This window comes from Triticum dicoccoides, chromosome 3A (assembly GCF_002162155.2).
Source record: "Triticum dicoccoides isolate Atlit2015 ecotype Zavitan chromosome 3A, WEW_v2.0, whole genome shotgun sequence".
Classification (NCBI taxonomy): Eukaryota; Viridiplantae; Streptophyta; class Magnoliopsida; order Poales; family Poaceae; genus Triticum; species Triticum dicoccoides.
The window spans coordinates 33616913-33624026 of NC_041384.1; the positions used below are offsets into that span (position 1 = coordinate 33616913).

At 40.0% G+C, this 7114-nt stretch overlaps 1 pseudogene; it reads right to left on the reverse strand.

The window, feature by feature from the left end:
- Positions 1-434: 434 nt before the first annotated feature.
- Positions 435-5461, reverse strand: LOC119271094 (annotated as a pseudogene).
- Between the last annotated feature and the right edge of the window lie 1653 nt (positions 5462-7114).

Here is a 7114-nt window from a genome sequence, read left to right on the forward strand (position 1 = left end):
TTCAAATCCATGTATGCCACACTTGTAAATAAATACATCAATTGGAGCTCTCCTACCATATTCCTGCAATGTGTGGCTATATATAGTCTACACATAAAGCTCACAAGTTAGCTATGATGGCAACAAAATGAAAGAGAAGCATAATTTAAACAAGTATACAACCATTCATACTTGACGTAGGCACTATATGTTCACAGAAAGTTGTTACACAAAGTAACAAAAACCATAAGTGTATACAGAGTACTAAAAGGAATACAGTGCCTTCATCCAGTAGAATCAGATTCTAGAGGTCTGAATCAGATGGACCAATAACAAGCAACAGCCAGCATCATGAAAAAGATAGGAGTTCATAGAAAGTAGAACCAACGGTCAGTGACCGAAAACAAGTACTTCCATTGACCAGTAACAAAGCAACATAGTGCTAAAGAGGGGCAGTGTCCTCATTCAAGAGAGAGCGTAGTCATACAGCATGCTAAAAGCTAATTCTAGAAGTCTGAAACAGATTGAGTGCTAACCGAAGCAATGTTCAGTGACCAAAAACTAAGACAGCGTGCTAACATCTAATTCTATTAGTCTGAAACAGATCGAATGCTAACCGAAGCAATGGTCAGTGACCAAAAATAAGCACATACATCTAAACAGACGATATACCCTGCATCAGGACAAGAAAGCTAATCTGATCGCTCTGCAATTGAGTGCTAACAACTAATTCTTCGTCAACTCAGAACATGTCCAGGCCTGCATGCCAATCGCTTCTCACTTGTTCTCTGCAATTTCAACCACATGCCCAGGTCTCATGTCCTTGACAATCACTTCTCACTTAGTGTTCTCTCTGCAATTTCAACCAAAAAAAAACAAGTGTCAGGACCACCAAACCTGGGACATGTTGAAAGCACGACTTTTTCCATGTTCTCTAAAGTAGATAGAATTACCTTTCGTTACCGTGAGTCTCTAAGCTGAACACGTGTAGTTCTCCCAAGCATATTGTAACCTGCATAACAAATCAGTTATGATGGAACATCAGTTTTGAATAGAGCAAACAAAATCAAACTTTAGACTTACATCCCCTGCATATCCAACACCATAACAAGATCTTCAATAAGCGTAGATACGAAAGTTGGAAATCTGTATGAAGCAATATACTCCAGTTCCTCAAGGTTAGAGATGTTTTGTTTTTTATCACCCTGATTGGCCTGTCAAGCACAACATATATCGTTATTTCAGACGACAACTAAAATACAAGCGTGTGGATTACTCGAATTATGAGAAAACTTACATCCCCGCCATGCTGCTGGAAGTTCCGTAAGAACCTAAAAAGGTCACACGAACTGGGAGCATAACTGGTCAGAGTGTTATTGGGGTCGTTGTACTTGAATAGCAACACCTTGTTAAGTAACGAGTTCAACGCAGCATCTACCCTCCAATCCTTAGTAGTAAGCTTGATCTTAGCCACAAGGTCATCAACTTTCTGTTTCTCTATTTGACCCATTGATTTAAAGGCTTGGAAGACTGCACTTATGAGGATCGTGACTGCTCTTGGTGACTTGACTGCTGGATGGTTGTGCAGGAATTTAAGGAACTTTTCCTTCTTTGCCTTTGAAGGACATGAACCAACTGTAGGGGAGACCATCAAGTTGTACAGTTCCTGGATATAACTAATTGGATATCCTTGGGAATCTCTGAATTCATCTACCAGCAATAGCCTAGCCAACGTGGACAGATCTAATAGCAGATTGGCAAAACTTCCATCACACATGGGTTCACGCTTAATGCGGCAGCGGTGTCCACTCATCCTTAGATCCTCCATAGTGAATTGCCCGCCCCAACTTTGGTGCCGATTATGAGCATCAGTTATCACCTTAATAAACCCTGACCACAGATTCTACCATACTTGGTGCAGACGACCGCTGAACCACCACCCTCAATTGGGCGCGTACCAACAACTCCATACTTGTTTATATACTGTCTCACTGATCTCTCTCCGGGTATCTTTAGATCATACAGACACAAAAATCAAGTTATTTTGCTGCATACAACTTATGAAAAGACATGTGCTTCGAACCAATAATTGTGGTGCATATTAGTTTAAGCATGATAGGATTGGTTTCTGCTATCTATTAACTCAAGCAACAGAATTAATAGTTTAATACTACTAGAAATTGGAGTATTACTGTAAGCAGTAGATAGAGCAACACACAAAACAAAACAGTGATGTTAATGACTATAAACAGAACTGTGAGTGGCCAAACACACACACACAAAAAAAAAGGAATTCTGCAACTTTGATACATAAGGATTGCTAAATTAGTTCTTGCTCTCCTAGATAGTACTCCCTCTGTAAACTAATATAAGGAGGGAGTATAAACTAGTCCATGATCATCAAGTGCGGGGTTCTATAGTATTTCTATAAGGGAAATATATCACCATTCGCTGAAATAAATTTAGGAAGATGAGGATACATACTAGGTTCAGCATCCATTGAGGCCAAATGTACAGCATAAGAACCCAGCAAACATCTCGGACCCAATCCGTAGAGCAATAGAGAATACCGATTGTCCATGGGGCTGCTAGAATTGCCATGCGCAGACCATCATGTACCCGGTTTGTTGATATCCACTCAGCGCATAGCAAAATCCACATTAACCAAGTAAGAATACGTAATTTCAACCTCCAAATAGCTCCTTCCTTGAAAGCTTGTGCAACTTTCTTCCTGCCCTCTCTCTCAGCCCGCTTTCTTTCTTGGCATGACGCCATATTTGATCCTTAGTTGCTTGATAACTGGAAGAAAATATTTAATTATGTCAGACTAATCAATTAGTAAGCGCAAATGCATAATGCCGAATAATACACATATCCGAGGGAGTATTACAACTTGTCAAATAAGCAAATTACTCCAATCACAGCCAGTTCACCAAAACCAGTGTATGAAATAGTATTAGAGTTTGTTGGGCCGTATATGTGCGAGTAAGTCTGGCCCACGTGGCCCATGTAAACCAGTATATGTATTGTACAGACTAGAGAAGAATAGAGTTATCCAGAAATTTCCCAAACCCACCACACTTCAGAGTTTAACAGCAGGGTGCAGAGCTGGGTGACTAGATAATTAAAATACCATGCAAGAGCAGAAAAAAGTAGGTTACTGAAGAGCAAAACCATCATCCTTGCAGAAAACTAGATCCCTGAAAGGATTCTAAGCAAAGAAAACAAAAGTACTATGTTCAAGACAAAACAAAGCAAATCTGTACTAGCTGCAACCTTATCCCTAGACTACACATGTAGCAATTTTAAGAAGCAAACTGAGCGCCCCAACAGCGACATGATTCTAACAAAAGGAGGCCAAAAGAGGCAACATATCTCTCAGTTTGTAAAAAAATAAAAAGAACATGGGTAAACATTTAAGCCAAATCAAACAACAGTGATCATGCATATTGGTATCACTGCTAGGTGAATATATCAGTTTTGTAGGAATGTTGGGGCTTGCTACACCATTTGGAATCAAAACGATGGACGAGTATAATGAATATGAGCGTACAACTAATCAATTTGATATCTATTTCTAGAAGAGGAATGGGTGTTAAATCTTAAAACAACAAGTGCCAAGCCATTGCAAAAAGTTACTTGTCAGCTTGATATCTATTTCAGAAATAATTTCTAGATTGAATTTCTAACTCTCAAACAAAGCTAGTTCAAAACCTAAGAAGAGAATGTGTGGAACTCAAATCGTAGGTGATTAAGAAAACCTTTGTACGATAACTATATGACAATAGACAATCAGTACCTTCTTAAATGAGAGATTTCAAAACCTAATGATACATAAGAAGTAGCTGATTAACTGTCCAACAAACAAATACCACAAGCCAGACAATGACTTAACGTATAGTTCACCAAAAACAATGTATGAAACTCAAATGGTAGCAGATCAAGGGAACTTTTGCAATTAATTCTAGTTGCATGATAGAGAATTTGCTATATTCCGAAATAGAGATTCTAAAGCCTACATGAAGTAGAGTTTTAGTTAACCAAACCCCTATGGAAGATGAATTAATAAGCAAACAAACAAAAAACTAACCCCCAAACAGGGAACCAGGACCCAAGCTGCACAAACAAGTTGAACCGCGAGGCATCACCCACAAACCCGGGCCCAAATTTAGGGACCTCAAGCACCAATTAGCAGAGCGGATGAAGCAGGGGGCATACCGAATTCGTATCAGGGATAACACCTCTAGCCCATGGCAGTAGTCATCACCGAAACACCCGAAGTCCACGGCTACAAGGAGCTGGGTGACTGGATAATTTAAAATACAATGCAAGAGCAGAAAGAAGTAGGTTACTGAAGAGTAAAACCATCATACTTACAGAAAATTATATTCCTGAAAGGATTGTAAGCAAAGGAAACAAAAGCTACTATGTTTGAGACAAAACAAAGCATATATGTACTAGCTGCAACCTTATCCCTAGACTACACATGTAGCAATGTTATGAAGCAAAGTGAGCGCATCAACATCAACATGGTTCTAACAAAAGGAGGCCAAAAAGAGGCAGCATATTTGACAGTTTATGAAGAATTAAAGAAAAACATGGGTAAACATTTAAGCCAAATCAAACAAAAGTGATCATGCATATCAGTATCACAGCTAGGTGAATATATCAGTTTTGTAGGAACTTTGGGGCTTGCCACACCATTTGGAATCAAAACAATGGACGAGTATAATGAATATGAGCATAAAACTAATCAATTTGATATCTAATTCTAGAAGAGGAATGGGCGCTAAATCTTAAAAGAGCAAGTGTCAAGCCACTGCAAAAATTTACTTATCAGTTTGATACCTATTTCGGAAATAAATTTAGATTGAATTTCTAACTCTCAAACAAAGCTAGTTCAAAACCTAAGAAGAGAATGTGTGCAACTCAAATCGTAGGTGATTAAGGAAACCTTTGTACTGAAACTGTATGATAATAGACAATCAGTGCCTTCTTAAATGAGAGATTTCAAAACCTAATGCTACATAAGGAGCAGCTGACTAATTATCCAACAAACTAATACCACAAGCCAGACAATGACTTGGCGTATGGTTCACCAAAAACAATGAATGGAACTCAAATGCTAGCAGATCAAGGGAACTTTTGTAATTAATTTCAATTGTGTGATAAGAAGACAATCTGGTACAATCTGAGACTGAGGAAGACACACTAATAAGCATACAAACAGGAATGTAACCCCCAAACGACTCAATCTGCACAAACAAGTTGAACGGCATGGCAGCACCCACAAACCCGGGCCGAAATCCGAGGACCTCAAGCACCAATTCGCTGGGCAGATGAAGCAAGGGGGAAACAGAGCTCGTATCAGGGCGCAGTACCTCGATCCCACGGCAGTGGCCACCACCGGCACACCCGAAGTCCACGACAGCAAAGGAAGACCGAAGCGTACGGTGAGAATCGACCCCCGACAGCAGCCGCGGCCACCCCTCCCCGCCACCGGAATCGCTCCTGCGTTCCACCTAACTGCAGGACGGAAACGAACTGGACTGATTACCCCCGTAGTCCTCGCCGCTTAAACCCTTAAAACCCTAGCAAGGGGAGGAGGGAGGAGCGAGCGCGGACTCACACGCGAGCAGAGAAACGCGCGGCGCGGCGGATTCGCGGAGCCGTCGCGGGAGGAGAAGACACCGCGCTTCGCCGGAGGAGGGGAAGGCAGTCGTCGCTGGAGGAGGGGAAGGCGGTCGTCGCCGGAGCAGACGCCGCCTTCCGCGGGAGGAGGAGCAGGAGACGCCGCGCTCCCGTACGTGGAAGGGGCGCGTCTGCCTCGCCTCGCCTCGCCTTGCTTCGTTTGTAGCCCAGGCCCAGCTAGCGAGAACGCAACGGTTTATATATAGTCCTACAAAATGTTCACGCACCTCAAAAGAAGTGCTCACACACTTAATAAAGGGGTTTTGTATTTAAAAAAAACAAAGTGCTCACACATTTTAATAAGGGAAAAAAGGTCATTGCACTTATAATATGTTCACACGTTTCTAAAAAATGTTCATGACATTTTAATTCATGTTGGTACCATTGAAAATGTTCACAAGATGTAAACAAATCATGACATTTATAGCATCTTCAATGAGATGTAAAACATTATTCCTGAAATTTATGAAAAATGTTCATGGCATGTAAAATAGTGTTTTTAACCATTAAAAATGTTTACAACATTTCCAAAAATGTTCATATGTTTACAAATGTTCAGTAAAGTATAAAACCTTGTTTGTTCAATTTTTAAAAATGTTCATGGCATACGTTAAAATTCCATAACTATTTAAAAATTTGTATGTACAGTTTTTAAAAAATGCTCATGACATATATTATTTTTTTAAACATAAAAAAAATGGTCATGAAATTTACAGAAATGTTTACGAAAATAAAGAAACTTGTTCACATATTATTATTTTTATGTTCACATATTTATGTATACAATGCCACTTTATTTTTGGTGTCAGACTTCGACTTTTAATTTTGATCAACAAAATATGAGCTATATGTCGCTAAAAAATATATCATCGAAAAGTTCTCTAAAATGTGCATCCAGTGACATACTTTTGTGGCATATGACTCATATTTTGTTGGTAAAATTAATGGTGAAAGTTAGACATAAAAATATGAAGTGGTCTTGTATACAAAAATGGAGGGAGTAACATAAATGTTTGTAACCATTTTAGAAATGTTACTTTTCTTCTCTTTTCTTCTTTTTTGCTTTATTCCCCTATATAAAACACCTGGTTTTTTGCATGTGAGTGGACTGAAAGAGACGTCGGCCGATTTTTTTACTACCTTTGAATTTACATCTACATAGTGTTCCTTATCTTCCAAGTTAATAAGTTCCCAGAGAATGACGCTCCCTGTTGCATCGAGGCTCTAGGCGGCTGGTGGGAATACCGTGTCAGCTTATCTATGATGCTTGCCATTTAGGAGGGGCCATTACCTGGGCGCACGCAATGTGCGGCCGCCTTCGCTTCGCTTTGTGGATTGGTCTACATAACCCGCGCGAGGGATGGAGTAGGTTTCAGTTAGGCTGATTTTGCTGGTTTTTCTTCCCTGGATTTTTTGTTTGCATGCAGGATCATGGGGAGGGGAA